Source organism: Oncorhynchus tshawytscha, linkage group LG22, assembly GCF_018296145.1.
Source record: "Oncorhynchus tshawytscha isolate Ot180627B linkage group LG22, Otsh_v2.0, whole genome shotgun sequence".
Classification (NCBI taxonomy): domain Eukaryota; kingdom Metazoa; phylum Chordata; class Actinopteri; order Salmoniformes; family Salmonidae; genus Oncorhynchus; species Oncorhynchus tshawytscha.
Genome location: NC_056450.1, coordinates 24,956,061 through 24,974,145, shown reverse-complemented (window position 1 = coordinate 24,974,145; position 18,085 = coordinate 24,956,061). Strand labels below are relative to the sequence as shown.

At 45.1% G+C, this 18,085-nt stretch overlaps 1 protein-coding gene across 4 annotated transcripts in view; it reads left to right on the top strand.

Annotated features, from left to right (window-relative positions):
* LOC112222175 (nuclear receptor coactivator 3) overlaps positions 1 to 18,085 on the top strand; it is a 112,430-nt gene that overhangs the window by 59,631 nt on the left and 34,714 nt on the right. The window contains exons 2-4 of one of the 4 annotated variants that reach the window (XM_024384849.2): positions 10,207 to 10,286; positions 11,722 to 11,790; positions 13,268 to 13,318. The gene's annotated coding sequence lies outside the window, so the exon portion shown is untranslated. The other 3 variants (XM_024384846.2, XM_024384848.2, XM_024384847.2) reach the window with 3 other exon arrangements.

Sequence of the window (18,085 nt, the reverse complement as noted above, 5' to 3'; positions counted from 1 at the left end):
TTGCCCCATTATTGGGAAGCCAAGGTGGCTAGTAAACTAGCCAATCGGATTGTAGATAAGCTCAACGACTTACTTATCCCGTTGTGGAAAGACCTTTTGCTTTTGCGTGTAGGATGACAACAGTAAAATCTGACTACAAAACTATTCTAGTTCTGCAGAAGAGTTTCTACCACCAAACTGTTTCGCTACTTAGGACTGATAGATGCACTTGGAGTCTTCTCTGTATATACAGTGGGGTCCAAAATGATTGGATCCCTTGATAAAGGGACTGTACCAATTGGATACCAAGAAATTGGGGGCAAAAAAAAAAGGTTAATGATGCCGTTGTTGTTTAGCAAACTCCAGGCAGTGATATGGTCAGATAACAGGAAAATAGAATTCACCAATGGTGGGTTTAATAATTTTGGACCCCACTGTATATAAATAACATGACTGTTGAGATAGGTTAGGGCTGCTGGAGTTGCGGTAGGTACTGTAGGTTCTTGGAAGGGATGACTCATGCAAAGGCCTTTATTTTTTGTATATGTACGGTCGTGGCCAAAAGTTTTGAGAATGACACAAATATGAATTTTCACAAAGTCTGCTGCCTCAGGTTGTATGATGGCAATTTGCATATACTCCAGAATGTTATGAAGAGTGATCAGATGAATTGCAATTAATTGCAAAGTCCCTCTTTGCCATGCAAATGGAATTAATCCCCCAAAAACATTTCCACTGCATTTCAGCCCTGCCACAAAAGGACCAGCTGACATCATGTCAGTGATTCTCTCGTTAACACAGGTGTGAGTGTTGATGATGGCAAGCCTGGATATCACTCTGTCATGCTGATTGAGTTCGAATAACAGGCTGGAAGCTTCAAAAGGAGGGTGGTGCTTGGAATCATTGTTCTTCCTCTGTCAACCATGGTTACCTGCAAGTAAACATGTGCCATCATCATTGCTTTGCACAAAAAGGGCTTCACAGGCAAGGATATTGCTGCCAGTAAGATTGCACCTAAATCAACCATTTATCGGATCATCAAGAACTTCAAGGAGAGCGGTTCAATTGTTGTGAAGAAGGCTTCAGGGCACCCAAGAAAGTCCAGCAAGCACCAGGACCGTCTCCTAAAGTTGATTCAGCTGCGGGATCGGGGCACCACCAGTACAAAACTTGCTCAGGAATGGCAGCAGGTAGGTGTGAGTGCATCTGCACGCCCAGTGAGGCGAATACTTTTGGAGGATGGCCTGGTGTCAAGAAGGGCAGCAAAGACGCCACTTCTCTCCAGGAAAAACATCAGGGACAGACTGATAGTCTGCAAAAGGTACAGGGATAGGACTCAAATCAAATCAAATCAAATTTATTTATATAGCCCTTCGTACATCAGCTGATATCTCAAAGTGCTGTACAGAAACCCAGCCTAAAACCCCAAACAGCAAGCAATGCAGGCGTAGAAGCACGGTGGCTAGGAAAAACTCCCTAGAAAGGCCAAAACCTAGGAAGAAACCTAGAGAGGAACCAGGCTATGAGGTGTGGCCAGTCCTCTTCTGGCTGTGCCGGGTGGAGATTATAACAGAACATGGCCAAGATGTTCAAATGTTCAGAAATGACCAGTATGGTCGAATAATAATAAGGCAGAACAGTTGAAACTGGAGCAGCAGCACGGCCAGGTGGACTGGGGACAGCAAGGAGTCATCATGTCAGGTAGTCCTGGGGCATGGTCCTAGGGCTCAGGTCCTCCGAGAGAGAGAAAGAAAGAGAGAAGGAGAGAATTAGAGAACGCACACTTAGATTCACACAGGACACCGAATAGGACAGGAGAAGTACTCCAGATATAACAAACTGACCCTAGCCCCCCGACACATAAACTACTGCAGCATAAATACTGGAGGCTGAGACAGGAGGGGTCAGGAGACACTGTGGCCCCATCCGAGGACACCCCCGGACAGGGCCAAACAGGAAGGATATAACCCCACCCACTTTGCCAAAGCACAGCTTTGGGGATATCTTCAACCACCAACTTACCATCCTGAGACAAGGCTGAGTATAGCCCACAAAGATCTCCGCCATGGCACAACCCAAGGGGGGGGCGCCAACCCAGACAGGATGACCACATCAGTGAATCAACCCACTCAGGTGATGCACCCCTTCCAGGGACGGCATGAGAGAGCCCCAGTAAGCCAGTGACTCAGCCCCTGTAAAGGGTTAGAGGCAGAGAATCCCAGTGGAAAGAGGGGAACCGGCCAGACAGAGACAGCAAGGGCGGTTCGTTGCTCCAGAGCCTTTCCGTTCACCTTCCCATTCCTGGGCCAGACTACACTCAATCATATGACCCACTGAAGAGATGAGTCTTCAGTAAAGACTTAAAGGTTGAGACCGAGTTTGCGTCTCTGACATGGGTAGGCAGACCGTTCCATAAAAATGGAGCTCTATAGGAGAAAGCCCTGCCTCCAGCTGTTTGCTTAGAAATTCTAGGGACAATTAGGAGGCCTGCGTCTTGTGACCGTAGCGTACGTGTAGGTATGTACGGCAGGACCAAATCAGAGAGATAGGTAGGAGCAAGCCCATGTAATGCTTTGTAGGTTAGCAGTAAAATCTTGAAATCAGCCCTTGCTTTGACAGGAAGCCAGTGTAGAGAGGCTAGCACTGGAGTAATATGATCAAATTTTTTGGTTCTAGTCAGGATTCTAGCAGCCGTATTTAGCACTAACTGAAGTTTATTCAGTGCTTTATCCGGGTAGCCGGAAAGTAGAGCATTGCAGTAGTCTAACCTAGAAGTGACAAAAGCATGGATACATTTTTCTGCAACATTTTTGGACAGAAAGTTTCTGATTTTTGCAATGTTACGTAGATGGAAAAAAGCTGTCCTTGAAATGGTCTTGATATGTTCTTCAAAAGAGAGATCAGGGTCCAGAGTAACGCCGAGGTCCTTCACAGTTTTATTTGAGATGACTGTACAACCATTAAGATTAATTGTCAGATTCAACAGAAGATGTCTTTGTTTCTTGGGACCTAGAACAAGCATCTCTGTTTTGTCCGAGTTTAAAAGTAGAAAGTTTGCAGCCATCCACTTCCTTATGTCTGAAACACATACTTCTAGCAAGGGCAATTTTGGGGCTTCACCATGTTTCATTGAAATGTAGAACTGTGTGTCATCCGCATAGCAGTGAAAGTTAACATTATGTTTTCGAATAACATCCCCAAGAGGTAAAATATATAGTGAAAACAATAGTGGTCCTAAAACGGAACCTTGAGGAACACCGAAATTTACAGTTGATTTGTCAGAGGACAAACCATTCACAGAGACAAACTGATATCTTTCCGACGGATAAGATCTAAACCAGGCCAGAACTTGTCCGTGTAGACCAATTTGGGTTTCCAATCTCTCCAAAAGAATGTGGTGATCGATGGTATCAAAAGCAGCACTAAGGTCTAGGAGCACGAGGACAGATGCAGAGCCTCGGTCCGATGCCATTAAAATGTAATTTACCACCTTCACAAGTGCCGTCTCAGTGCTATCATGGGGTCTAAAACCAGACTGAAGCATTTCGTATACATTGTTTGTCTTCAGGAAGGCAGTGAGTTGCTGCGCAACAGCCTTTTCTAAAATTTTTGAGAGGAATGGAAGATTCGATATAGGCCGATAGTTTTTTATATTTTCTGGGTCAAGGTTTGGCTTTTTCAAGAGAGGCTTTATTACTGCCACTTTTAGTGAGTTTGGTACACATCCGGTGGATAGAGATCCATTTATTATGTTCAACATAGGAGGGCCAAGCACAGGAAGCAGCTCTTTCAGTAGTTTAGTTGGAATAGGGTCCAGTATGCAGCTTGAAGGTTTAGAGGCCATGATTATTTTCATCATTGTGTCAAGAGATCCAGTACTAAAACACTTGAGCGTCTCTCTTGATCCTAGGTCCTGGCAGAGTTGTGCAGACTCAGGACAACTGAGCTTTGAAGGAATATGCAGATTTAAAGAGGAGTCCGTAATTTGCTTTCTAATAATCATAATCTTTTCCTCAAAGAAGTTCATGAATTTATCACTGCTAAAGTGAAAGTCATCCTCTCTTGGGGAATGCTGCTTTTTAGTTAGCTTTGCGACAGTATCAAAAAGGAATTTCGGATTGTTCTTATTTTCCTCAATTAAGTTAGAAAAATAGGATGATCGAGCAGCAGTAAGGGCTCTTCGGTACTGCACGGTACTGTCTTTCCAAGCTAGTCGGAAGACTTCCAGTTTGGTGTGGCGCCATTTCCGTTCCAATTTTATGGAAGCTTGCTTCAGAGCTCGGGTATTTTCTGTGTACCAGGGAGCTGGTTTCCTATGAGAAATGTTTTTAGTTTTTAGGGGTGCAACTGCATCTAGGGTATTGCTCAAGGTTAAATTGAGTTCCTCAGTTAGGTGGTTAACTGATTTTTGTCCTCTGGCGTCCTTGGGTAGACAGAGGGAATCTGGAAGGACATCAAGGAATCTTTGTGTTGTCTGTGAATTTATAGCACGACTTTTGATGTTCCTTGTTTGGGGTCTGAGCAGATTATTTGTTGCAATTGCAAACGTAATAAAATGGTGGTCCGATAGTCCAGGATTATGAGGAAAAACATTAAGATCCACAACATTTATTCCATGGGACAAAACTAGGTCCAGCGTATGACTGTGACAGTGAGTGGGTCCAGAGACATGTTGGACAAAACCCACTGAGTCGATGATGGCTCCGAAAGCCTTTTGGAGTGGGTCTGTGGACTTTTCCATGTGAATATTAAAGTCACCAAAGATTAGAATATTATCTGCTATGACTACAAGGTCCGATAGGAATTCAGGGAACTCAGTGAGGAACGCTATATATGGTGCAGGAGGCCTGTAAACAGTAGCTATAAAAAGTGACTACGATTGTTTGGGGCATCCGAAAAAAAGCTTATCCGGAGAAGACAAGGTGAGCGCTACCATCAGTCCTGTGTCATGCCAACAGTAAAGCATCCTGATACCATTCATGTGTGGGGTTGCTTCTCAGCCAAGGAAGTGGGCTCACTCACAATTATGCCTAAGAACACAGCCATGAATAAAGAATGGTACCAACACATCCTCCGAGAGCAACTTCTCCCAACCATCCAGGAACAGTTTGGTGACGAACAATGCCTTTTCCAGCATGATGGAGCACCTTGCCATAAGGAAAAAGTGATAACTAAGTGGCTCGGGGAACAAAACAACAATATTTTGGGTCCATGGCCAGGAAACTCCCCAGAGCTTAATTCCATTGAGAACTTGTGGTCAATCTTCAAGATGCAGGTGGACAAACAAAAACCCACAAACTCCAAGCATTGATTATGCAAGAATTGACTGCCATCTGTCAGGATGTGGACCAGAAGTTAATTGACAGCATGCCAGGGTGGATTGCAGAGGTCTTGAAAAAGAAGGGTCAACACTGCAAATATTGACTCTTTGCATCAACTTCATGTAATTGTCAATAAAAGCCTTTGACACTTATGAAATGCTTGTAATTATACTTCAGTATTTCATAGTAACATCTGACAAAAATATCTAAAGACACTGAAGCAGCAAACTTTTGGAAATTAATATTTGTGTCATTCTCAAAACATTTGGCCACGACTGTACAATGCATTCAGAATTTTTGTTACGCTACAGCCTTATTCTAAAATGGATTAAATCTCTTTTTTCCCTCATCAATCTACATACAATACCAGCAATATTCATCCTAGAGCTGGCCGCCAGGTCAAACTGAGCAATCGGTGGAGACGGGCCGTGGTCAGGGAGGTAACCAAGAACTCGATGGTCACTCTGACAGTGCTCCAGAGTTCGTCTGTGGAGATGGGAGAACCTTCTAGAAGGACAACCATCTCTGTAACATGCCACAAATCAAGCCTTTATGGTAGAGTGGCCAGGTGGAAGCCACTCCTCAGTAAAAGGTACAGGACAGCCTGCTTGGAGTTTACCAAATGGCACCTAAAGGACTCTGAAACCAATATTGAACTCTTTGGCCTGAATGCCAAGCTTCACGCCTGGAGGACACCAGGCACCATCCCTATGGTGAAGCATGGTGGTGGCAGCATCATGCAATAGGGATGTTTTTCAGCACCAGGGCCTGGGAGACAAGTCAGGATTGAGGGAAGGCTGAATGGAGCAAAGTACAGAGAGATCCTTGATGAAAACCTGCTCCAGAGTGCTTAGGACCTCAGACTGAGGCGAAGGTTCTCCTTCCAACAGGACAACGACCCTAAGCACACAGCCAAGACAACACAGGAGTGGCTTCGGGACAAGTGTCTGAATGTCCTTGAGTGGCCCAGCCAGATCCCAGACTTGAAACCAATCCAACATCTCTGGAGAGACCTGAAAATAGCTGTGCAGCGATGCTCCCCATCCAACCTGACAAAGCTTGAGAGGATCTTCAGAGACGAATGGGAGAAACTCCCCAAATACAGGTGTGCCAAGCTTGTAGCGTCATACTCAAGAAGACTCGAGTTGGTAATCACTGCAAAAGGTGCGTCAACAAAGTACTTAGTAAAGGGTCTGAATACTTATGTAAATGTTTTTTATTTGCAATAAATTAGCAAAAAAATGTAAAGACCTGTTTCTGCTTTGTCATTATGGGATATTGTGTGTAGATTGATGAGGGAATGAACAATTTAATCTGTTTTAGAATAAGGCTGTAAAGTATCAACATTTGGAAAGAGTCAAGGGGTATGAATACTTTCCGAATGCAGTGTAAATGGATGGTTGATGGCAGCCACAATAGACACCCTGGGTTGCTGCCTGCTAGCAGCGTTATTTCTGTTCTCAGGACCGCCTGGGAGAGGAGTTATTTTAACCATGTCCTAGATCAGATCTTATGGCTTAGCAATGACGTTCAGAGAAGTTGACTAAGGCATATACAGATCTGAGACCAGTTTTGAGTCCCTTTTTATCTCCCCCTGCTCTTTCTCATAGGAGTGGCTCTTCTGGTTATAGCGTTTGTTCTAAACATGGAGTTAGTCAGAATAAAATCTTTGCTCTCTGCAGTGTTCATTTGTTCACACTGAATAGACTACTCAAGAAAAGCATCCAATGAAGGCACTAACTGTCTCGCCAAATGATGCTACTCCCTTTCTGATTGCCCGGAATTAGGTACACAGTACCATGGAGATGGTCACCCACGTCTCGTGTGGTGAATTGAGAGTCAGTGGTCCATTTTTATGAACGGGAGAGAGCATTGATTTTAAGAATGCTTTTGTGGAGCTGAGCTGGGCTGTGGACATTTTTTTTTATTAGCCTCTGTGGTGTGATTTGTTAAGGGGAGGCGAGGTGCCAAGATGTGGCTTGGTTCCTATTCTGCTAGTGTGTAAGTGCCGGTTCAGTTGGAGGGGACTGGTGCTCAGCTAAAGCAGAGTCACCCAGAGTTCTCACACGTACACACACACACACACACACACACACACACACACACACACACGCACGCACGCACGCACGCACGCACGCACGCACGCACGCACACACACACACACACACACACACACACACACACACACACACACACACACACACACACACACACACACACACACACACACACACACACACAGTGTTGTGTGATGGCTGGCTGATGCAGACACTGTCTCCCTTATTCTGGGCTAGAACACAGAGAACACAGAAACCAACAAAAAGAGAAACATACATAGTTCCACTATAAAGGACAGAAATGAGATGGCGAGAAGGAGAGAAGAAAGAGATGAATGCAGGAAGGGAGGGATGGACAGGGGAACAGGAAAAAATACTCAGTGAAAGAGGTAGAAGGCAAATGAGAAAAATAAACAAACAGTGAGTTTGAAGAGAGACAGAATGGGTGAGTTTGTTACTGTATGTGCTAGAATATCATTGGTCCCTCTTCCTATGTTGTTTGCTCGCTACACAAATGTGCTCTGCCCTAAAGCTACAGTTGCATTGACCTGAGTGGCTGTTATGTTATGAATGTGTTTTGAATGAGGGTGTGTCTGCTGCCTGCCTGCCTGCCGTTATGCGACATCATGCCACAGGCTTCACCTTTCGCTCTGCATACACACTGCAGAAGGACCCACACTTCAACTATGACAGACAAAATGAGAAAAAAAAATCCAGAAAATCACATTGTAGGATTTTTAATGAATTTAATGCAAATTATGGTGGAAAATAAGTATTTGGTCACCTACAAACAAGCAAAATTTCTGGCTCTCACAGACCTGTAACTTCTTCTTTAAGAGGCTCCTCTGTCCTCCACTCGTTACCTGTATTTTGAAAATAAATTCATAAAAAATCCTACAATGTGATTTTCTGTATTTTTTTTTCTCATTTTGTCTGTCATATTTGAAGTGTACCTATGATGAAAATTACAGGCCTCTCTCATCTTTTTAACTGGGAGAACTTGCACAATTGGTGGCTGACTAAATACTTTTTTGCCCCACTGTATATGCTGCTGCAGCGGCTTCATGCACATACACATGCGCGCACACACACACACAGTCTGTTTTATAGTTCAATCAAAGGCACTCTTTTCTGCAAGGTGCAATTGAGAAGTAGAACGAGCTAAGAGAGTGTAAGAATAGGAGATGAGGGCAGGAGAGAGGGACTGGAAAAGGCCTCGACGAGAGCGTGCCTCAGTGCCTATGAGCTGAACACACACACACACTCAATGCATCTTAACCTCATTCTCAATGCTCTTATAGTCAAGGCCGAACGTTTATACAAGCACCACATGCAGTTAACTAGTATTATTAGCTCTGTTCTGAACGGCTTTACTAATACGAGCACAATGACACATTAATGATCCCACTGAAGGCCTATCTGTCCCCCGCCCCTTAAACTCTCACTGGAAGTTTCCCTTTGTCACGGACATGCCATAAATCCACTCTGTTTAAGCAATCACTCTTTCTCTCACTCCTTTTCTATCTTTCTCCCCTCTCAATTAGTAGGAAACACATCGGCTGAAGGAGGGCCTTTGTTGGTTTGTGAGGGCCCATACATCACCCAAACTAGCGACCCCCTGACAGCCCCCATCTGGTCCTCATCACGGGGTGCAGCCAACGGTCAGGCTGGATGATGCATGGCACACAGGCACGCGCTCTCAAACACACACACACACACAGACACGCGCTCACAAACATACACACACACAGACATGCGCTCACAAACGCACACATGTACACTCTAGGGTTGGGCGATTTTACGGTTGTTTACTTACTGTTAGAGGCAAAGAAAAAATTACTTTCAGAATCTCCACAGGGATGGTGAGTTAAGACAATCATTTGCATGCAGGCCAGTTAGCCTAGGCCTACTTCTATGTATTATCAGATGCGTGTCCAAGATTAACAGGAGCGCTCCAAACAAAATGAAATAAACCAAATGTAGCCTAGGGTGTGCGCTCTTCAAACAACGTGTCCACTCCTAAAATGACAACAGTAAGACCGGAATAATAATATATTGAACGCAACAACAGAAATGACCATAACCAAACAAATGTAGATTAGAAAGGATGGGAAATAACTGTAAATGTACTACTGATGATACTGGTGTGCCATCCCTGTGGCCTCAGCAATGGATTAGTCCACTCAGACAATCGTGAATCAGACTGGTGTCTCCTGTCCTGTGCCATAATTGTTTTATATGTATTTGCCACTGCTCGACCTGTCGACCATCAGCCTATCGACCAAGCAATCGACCAAGCAATCGACCAGTCGTCAACATGGGGTCAGCCCAAGTTTCACGTGTGTTTCGACCTGTCCCCAAATTAATAAAGTTAGTTCACAGTTGGATTTGATATTTTCACCTGCGTGTCATGATCACGTCTGGTGTGGATGGAAAAAATGAACACGCGGAAACACGCGTGGCTGGTCTAGTCACCTTGTCCTAGTCTCGCTCTAATACTTCTGGACTTCCTTCCAACTCATATCACAACATCCTTTTTCAGAATAAGGATGTTGTGTATGCACGTTCTCTAACTGAAAGCACACAGTGAAATGTCCCTGTTCTCAGACCCAGACCCAGACCCAGGCTGCCTCCCTCATGTCTTCTGCTCCTCATGTTAATGCTGTCTCTCGGGCTGCCATTAACAACTTCATTAACACCAAGCACTGTGTGTGTGTGTGTGTGTGTGTGTGTGTGTGTGTGTGTGTGTGTGTGTGTGTGTGTGTGTGTGTGTGTGTGTGTGTGTGTGTGTGTGTGTGTGTGTGTGTGTGTGTGTGTGTGTGTGCGTGCGTGCGTTCTATATACTCCAGGGTAGAATACCAGTAGACCAGTCCAGGACCATTATCTGCAGGAGAGAAATTGTCTCGTCCACTCTAGGCTCCGTCACAAGGTGGGTCACGTCATCACACGGCTGTTGGGATGGTTAACTGTTTTGGTGGACTATCGTTTGTTGTAGAAGTAGTTCAAATGTTTACTTTTTGCTTATCTGTTGTGGAACACGTTTTTTTTCTTTTTGCTCATCTGTTCTGGAACACAACATTCTTTCTGATCCCAATGGCCAGACCATAGAAATTGAGCAACTCGAACGGACACAGTAATTTAGAGCGAAGGTCCATTGCTTTGGGAGCCATTTTGGATTTGTCATATTGAATTTCAATGGTACAGGTTTAAGCAAGAGAAAGCAGGGGGTGGGAGATGTAGAGAGGTAAAAAGAGGGAAGAGCGAGGGAGAGCAGATTTAGAGGTAGAGAGAGAGAGAACGGTGGAGAGAGAGAAAGGTGGAGAGAGAGAAAGGTGGAGATAGAGAAAGGAGTGAGAGGCTGAGATGGAAAGGTGGAGAGTGAGCGAGAAAGAAGCTGCTGGGGAGACAGCAGGAGAAATCAAATTATTCCCCCTGCTCTGCCTCCCATCGAGACAGAAAAAAGCATTTATCTGTACCCTAGTCTGCAGGTGACAGCAACACACACACACACACACACACACACACACACACACAGGAGGCGGGGAGGCAGGGGATGGATGATTATGGAGAAGAGAGGGATAGTGGTGGTGTAGGAAGAGGTGGGGTTGAGTAAGATTATGTCTATAGTACAGAGGTGGTATTGAGAGAGGAGGGGAGGAGATGAGTAAATCAGGGCAGGAGAGGGAGGAGAGAAGGATATTATTTAGAGGAGAGGAGGTGGATAGGGAGGAGACAAGAATGGTTATGGAAAGGAGAGGGTAGAGAAGAGGAGTGGGGGATCTGCAGGTGAGTCTGGGATTCTGCTGCATCATGTCACACTGACTTAGATCAGCAGGAAGACTCCTCTACCCATGATGCCTCAGTCAGCCCTGTATATCAACCATTCTCTAGTATCGACCCAATGCATTATGTATTATGAATTCTTCCTAACTTTGTCCCAACGTGGGCTAATTACAGTGGAGGTCACCAACCTGACTACAGCCAGTCATTGACTACGTCAGCATGGCTGTAGACTGCAGGTCTGTCTGTTGTGTTCCTACTGGAGTTTTACATGATCTGGCCAGCCCGCGCTGCTCTTCTGTTTTGTCAACAGAGATTATGAAAATGGGGCTGGCTGTCTCTGTCTGTATCACCTAGCCTCACAACTCCCTGCCCCCGCTAACCACAAACCACCGCACCGCCCCCTGCCCGCCCACCTGCCTGCTCGCCCCCTCTCGCACCTGAAAAACAATGAGAAGAGAGACACTTATCTGAAACAAGGAAGCCTCAGTCTGTCTCGTCTGTCTCTCCCAGCATTAGGCTAGTTGTTAAATGGACAGGGAACCAGTGGCCATTATTAACCCTCTCCTTGTTGCCATGCCCAGGTCGCTCTGCGTTGACGGGCTCTCATTTTCACTCAGAAAATAAGAGGGACCCAATTGAACTCTAAAAAGGTAATGTACTGTAGCCCCTCTTTTTGCAGTGAAATCCTATAAACCAGTTGTGTAGGTAGGTAGGTCATTGATGGTGTGCGTCTCATGGTGAAAATGCATTCGACATGGGTGGTATCAGTGGAGATTGCTTGACTCCTTTAAAAAAACTGATAGTGCTTTTTAGTACAGATATAGTATAGTACAGATATACCTCATTACAATATCAAGTCACAGAGATGATCAGTCGGACACTGTTGAGACATAAATGTAGACGGGCCAAGAGAAATATATAGTTGAGTTTCTATTATTCCTTTTCTACCTCAGTGTGTTTTGTCTGTCTGTCTGTCTGTCTGTCTGTCTGTCTGTCTGTCTGTCTGTCTGTCTGTCTGTCTGTCTGTCTGTCTGTCTGTCTGTCTGTCTGTCTGTCTGTCTGTCTGTCTGTCTGTCTGTCTGTCTGTCTGTCTGTCTCTGCCCAGTAAGCCATTTTAGACACTTGTTTGTTTGTTGCACTGGGTCATTCTTTATATGACTCATGTTAACGTGGGAGGCTGGTTTGAGGCTGTTTTGTTTCAAGTCAGAACTGAGATAGAGAGAAACAGAGACTATTTCTCTCTATTTCTCTCTTGTTGTTTCTGACTGAACTTGTTGTGCTACCTTACACACACACACACACACACACACACACACACACACACACACACACACACACACACACACACACACACACACACACACACACACACACACACACACACAGACACAGCTAATGTTACTGATCTGATTGAGTGGGAAGTCAGGGAATGTCCCTCAGTACAAAGTCCTCATTGCAAAGCGTCGTACCATGGGTTGGGTAAACAGTAATACATTTTGGCTCCCATACACAGACGCATGATCAAGAGACACTCAGACCTACCTATGCACACGACACAAGCTACTCTCTCTAACCCTCCCCCATCCCTTCATCCTCTGCCTGCATAGCGTCATGCCTGTAAACAGCTGCCTAATGGCTCTCAAACACACAAACATCATCAGTCATGAGAGAGCTGCTCGTTTGGGCCCCATCCTCCACCCTAAATCATTCATGCTAATTTTCTCAATCACACACACACACACACACACACACACACACACACACACACACACACACACACACACACCGTGCACACACACACACAGCCGTGCTATTACAATGTTGGCTACATCTCCAGCACTGTTCCTGGGCACCTTTTCTCTGTCTGTCTGTCTGTCTGTCTGTCTGTCTCTGTCTGTCTGTCTGTCTGTCTGTCTGTCTGTCTGTCTGTCTGTCTGTCTGTCTGTCTGTCTGTCTGTCTGTCTGTCTGTCTGTCTGTCTCTTGTATTTCTCGTTCTGTTTCTCTCTCTTTCGATCTGCATAAACATTTCGTCTCTAAACTGCATCAATACCCTAACAGTTTGCGGCTGCTGTACATCAATGAATTCCATGACATATTTTACTCTTTTCTCCTTTTTTGTCTTGCAGGATGTGAAGTTCAATGACGTTGGATTTCATAATTTATACTCTGCTGAAGAGGTGAGTTCATGGGCAAGTTTTTTTTTTGTCTCTAATTTCAATTTCGGCCAGTGCCATGTAGGTGCTATGGGACCATTAGGCTGCTGGCAGGCTGGTTATTTGGTTGGTTGGTATGCTGGAGAGCAGCTCAAGGAGGTGGTTCAACCTCAGGGATTTCTGGAGCTCTCTTAGCCTTGCTGAATCACAACCAATGTTCCCTCTAAGCTGCACGGAGCTTCCCAGGGACTGCCACGCAGAAGAAATAGCAGCCCGTGCAGAGAAGCACGAGATTGAACTTCACTCCACTTTCTAGAGTTTTCCCCATTAGTTAACACTATCAACGTTTCCCTTTACTGTGGAAATTGTGATTCAATCAACACAATATTAGCCACTTTCAATGCAACATACCAAAACAAAATATGCAAAACTTAGTATCTAAAACTAACTATGAGGCAGAGTGCATCTGAGTAGGATTCTATTGCATTGACAGGCACGAGGGTTGTACTCTACACATACCGGTGTGCCAAAACCACTCAGGGCTGTACTCTACACAGACCGGTGTGCCATAACCACTCAGAGCTGCAGCAGACCTACAGAATATGCAAATAGACCATTTCCATATATGGATTTGTGCCATTCACTTTGAACCAGACTGTTTTAGAGCTTGTGCTCTAGATCAAAGCAAGAGCTGCATGTAGCCATGTGTGCACATTTGTTCATTTTCTTTGCTAATTAGTTAGTTATTAGCCCAGTTATAGCTGATTTGTAGTCAGCAATGTGGGAGTTATTGCTTCCTACAAGAGCATTTCTAGCCATCTTTGAAAGCGAGTCAGGTAAAGAGCTTTTTTTTATGTCTTAAAGGGGCAGTGTTGTATTTTGAGACAGGCTTGAATATGCTATGTAACCAATAGGTAGAGGGTAGCATAATTTGTCTGATTCTCTGTAATAATGGTATGGTTTGGTAATAATGGTATGGTTTCTTGCATCAAACAACACAACAAAATGTTCAGTCTGAAGGACAAGTGGATAAACAGATTAATGTCAATCCCTGCATGTAGGCCTACATTGAACACCACATATTGGAGCTGCTACTGTAGGCTGAATGGCAGAACCGCTATTTACATGTTAATATGTTATGTAATGCATTTTCTCCATAGTTTTTTGTGGTAGGCCTACATTATGATCAAATAGCCACAGTAGCCTACTTGGTCACCAAAACAGTAAATCAAAGCGGGTATAGCCTCAGTGTTCACAGTAAACAAGTGCCGGAAGTTGCACAGAAATTTCACACGGTTCATGTTTGTGCTCAGCAGACCTGAAATTTGCTCAGTGCCAGAAAATATTAGAGGGAATATTGGTCACAACTCTTGGCAAATGGAAGTGGGCAGAATGTTAATTGAGAAAGAGGTGGACCACATCTCCATCAACGTTTACTTACACTCATTGTAGATCTCTCTGGAGTCGTGACATCGTCCACTTCCTCTTCCCCTCCCCGTCCCACCCTCTACCCCTCCGGTACCGTACCCAGTACCCACCACAGCACCCCTGCCTCCCAGTGTCCTACCAGGCCCCACTGCCTGTGGCGTGTAATTTACTTTTCACCCTGCGCTGTACTGGAGAAGCGGGCGGGCAGGCAACTCGCACCACACTGGAGGTGACCCATTTCCCTGGGGTATTCAGTAGCCCTCCTAATCAGCCATTCTCTGGGGCTGCCTCATTCACTCTGCAATTAGAGCTCTTGAGCCATCTCTCTCTCTTTCTCTCTGTCTTTCGCTCTCTTTCTCTCTCTCTGTCGTCAGACAGTGGAAGGGTAGTTTAGTAGTTTCATGCGAAGATGAGCTACAGTACAGACAGACAAGCAGTCACGAGATTGTACTCTTAGGAAAGATTGACAGAGATGGATAGATTTGAAAGAAACACTTTTGGGAGGAAGGGAAAGAGAGGGAGTGAGTGAGGGAGCATCTTTGAAAAACACTGCTTATGTTTCACTACATACAGAGCTACAGTTTGATGCTTCTCATTTGTTTTATTTCACCTTTATTTAACCAGGTAGGCCAGTTGAGAACAAGTTCTCATTTACAACTGCGACCTGGCCTAGATAAAGCAAAGCAGTGCAACAAAAGACAACACAGGGTTACACATGTGATAAACAAACGTACAGTCAATTACACAATAGAAAAATCTGTTTGCAGTGTGTGCAATTGAAGTAAGGAGTTAAGGCAATAAATAGTCCATAGTGGCGAAGTAATTACAATTTAGCAATTTACACTGGAGTGATAGATGTGCAAATGAGGATGTGCAGGTAGAAATACTGGTGTGCAAAAGAGCAGATAAACAAACAAAAAAAGGGACGAGGTAGGAAGTTGTTTGGATAGGCTATTTACAGATGGGCTGTGTACAGCTGCAGTGATCAGTAAGCTGCTCTGACAGCTGATGCTTAAAGTTAGTGAGGGAGATATCAGTCTCCAAATTCAGTGATTTTTGCAATTCGTTCCAATCATTGGCAGCAGAGAACTGGAAGGAAAGGCGGCCAAAGGGGGTGTTGACTTTGGGGATGACCAGTGAAATATACCTGCTGTAGCGTGTGCTACGGGTGGGTGTTGCTATGGTGACCAGTGAGCTGAGATAAGGCGGAGCTTTACCTAGCAAAGACTTATAGATGACCTGGAGCCAGTGGGTTTGGCGACGAATATGTAGCAAGGACCAGCCAATGAGAGCATACATGTCGCAGTGGTGGGTAGTATATGGGACTTTGGTGACAAAACGGATGGCACTGTGATAGACTGCATCCAATTTGCTGAGTAGGGTGTTGGAGGCTAATTTGTAAATGACATCGCCGAAGTCAAGGATCGGTAGGATAGTCAGTTTTACGAGGGTATGTTGGCAGCATGAGTGAAGGAGGCTTTGTTGCGAAATAGGAAGCCGATTTCTAGATTTAATTTTGGATTGGAGATGCTTAATATGAGTCTGGAAGGAGAGTTTACAGTCTAGCCAGACACCTAGGTATTTATAGTTGTCCACATATTCTAAGTCAGAACCGTCCAGAATAGGGATGCTAGTCGGGCGGGCGGGTGTGGGCAGCGATCGGTTGAAGAGCATGCATTTAGTTTTATTAGCATTTAAGAGCAGTTGGAGGCCACGGAAGGAGTGTTGTGTGGTATTGAAGCTCGTTTGGAGTGTCCAAAGAAGGGCCAGATGTATAGAATAGTGTCTGCGTAGAGAATCACCCGCAGCAAGAGCGACATCATTGACATATACAGAGAAAAGAGTCGGCCCGAGAATTGAACCCTGTGGCACCTCCATAGAGACTGCCAGAGGTCCAGGCAACAGGCCCTCCGATTTGACACACTGAACTCTATCTAAGAAGTAGTTAGTGAACCAGGTGAGGCAGTCATTAGAGAAACTAAGGCTGTTGAGTCTGCCGATAAGAATGTGGTGATTGACAGAGTCGAAAACCTTGGCCAGGTCGATGAAGATGGCTGTACGGTACTGTCTTTAATCGATGGCAATTATGATATCGTTTAGGATCTTGAGCGTGGCTGAGGTGCACCCGTGACCAGCCCGGAAACCGGATTGCATAGCGGAGAAGGTACGGTGGGATTCGAAATGGTCGGTGATCTGTTTGTTCACTTGGCTTTCGAAGACTTTAGAAAGGCAGGGCAGGATGGATATAGGTCTGTAACAGTTTGGGTCTAGAGTGTCTCCCCCTTTAAAGAGGGGGATGGCGGCGGCCGCTTTCCAATCTTTGGGAATCTCAGACGATACGAAAGAGATATTGAACAGACTAGTAATAGGGGTTGCAAAAATTGCGGCGGATAATTTTAGGAAGAGAGGGTCCAGATTGTCTATCCTAGCTGATTTGTAGGGATCCAGATTTTGCAGCTCTATCAGAACATCAGCTGTCTGGATTTAGGTGAAGGAGAAGCGTGGGGGGGGGGGACTTGGGCCAGTTGCTGCGGGGTGGTGCAGAGCTGTTGGCCGGGGTTGGGGTAGCCAGGTGGAAAGCATGGCCAGCTTTCTCAATTATTGTGGATTTATCGTGGTGACAGTGTTTCCTAGCCTCAGTGCAGTGGGCAGCTGGGAAGAGGTGCTCTTATTCTCCATGGACTTTACAGTGTCCCAAAACTTTTTGTAATTAGTGCTGCAGGATGCAAATTTCTGTTTGAAAAAGCTAGCCTTTGCTTTCCTAACTGCCTGTGTATATTAGTTCCTGACTTCCCTGGAAAGTTGCATATCGCGGGGACTATTCGATGCTAGTGCAGTATGCCATAGGATATTTATGTGCTGGTCAAGTCTGGAGTGAACCAAGGGCTATATCTGTTCTTAGTTCTACATTTTTTAAAGGGGCATGCTTATTTAAGAAGGTGAGGAAAGCACTTTTAAAGAACAACCAGTCATCCTCTACTGACGGGATGAAGTCAATATCCTACCAGGATACCCCAGACCAGGTCGATTAGAAATGCCTGCTCGCAGAAGTGTTTTAGGGAGCGTTTGACAGTGATGAGGTGTGGACGTTTGACAGCGGACCCATAACAGACGCAGGCATTGAGGCAGTAATCTCTGAGATCCTGGTTGAAAACAGCAGAGGTGTATTTGAGGGCAAGTTGTTCAGGATGATATCTATGAGGGTGCCCATGGTTACGGATTTAGGGTTGTACCTGGTAGGTTCCTTGATCATTTGTGTGAGATTGAGGACATCTAGCTTAGATTGTAGGACGGCAGGGGTGTTAAGCATATCCCGGTTTATGTCACCTAACAGTACGAACTCTGACGAGAGATGGGGGGCAT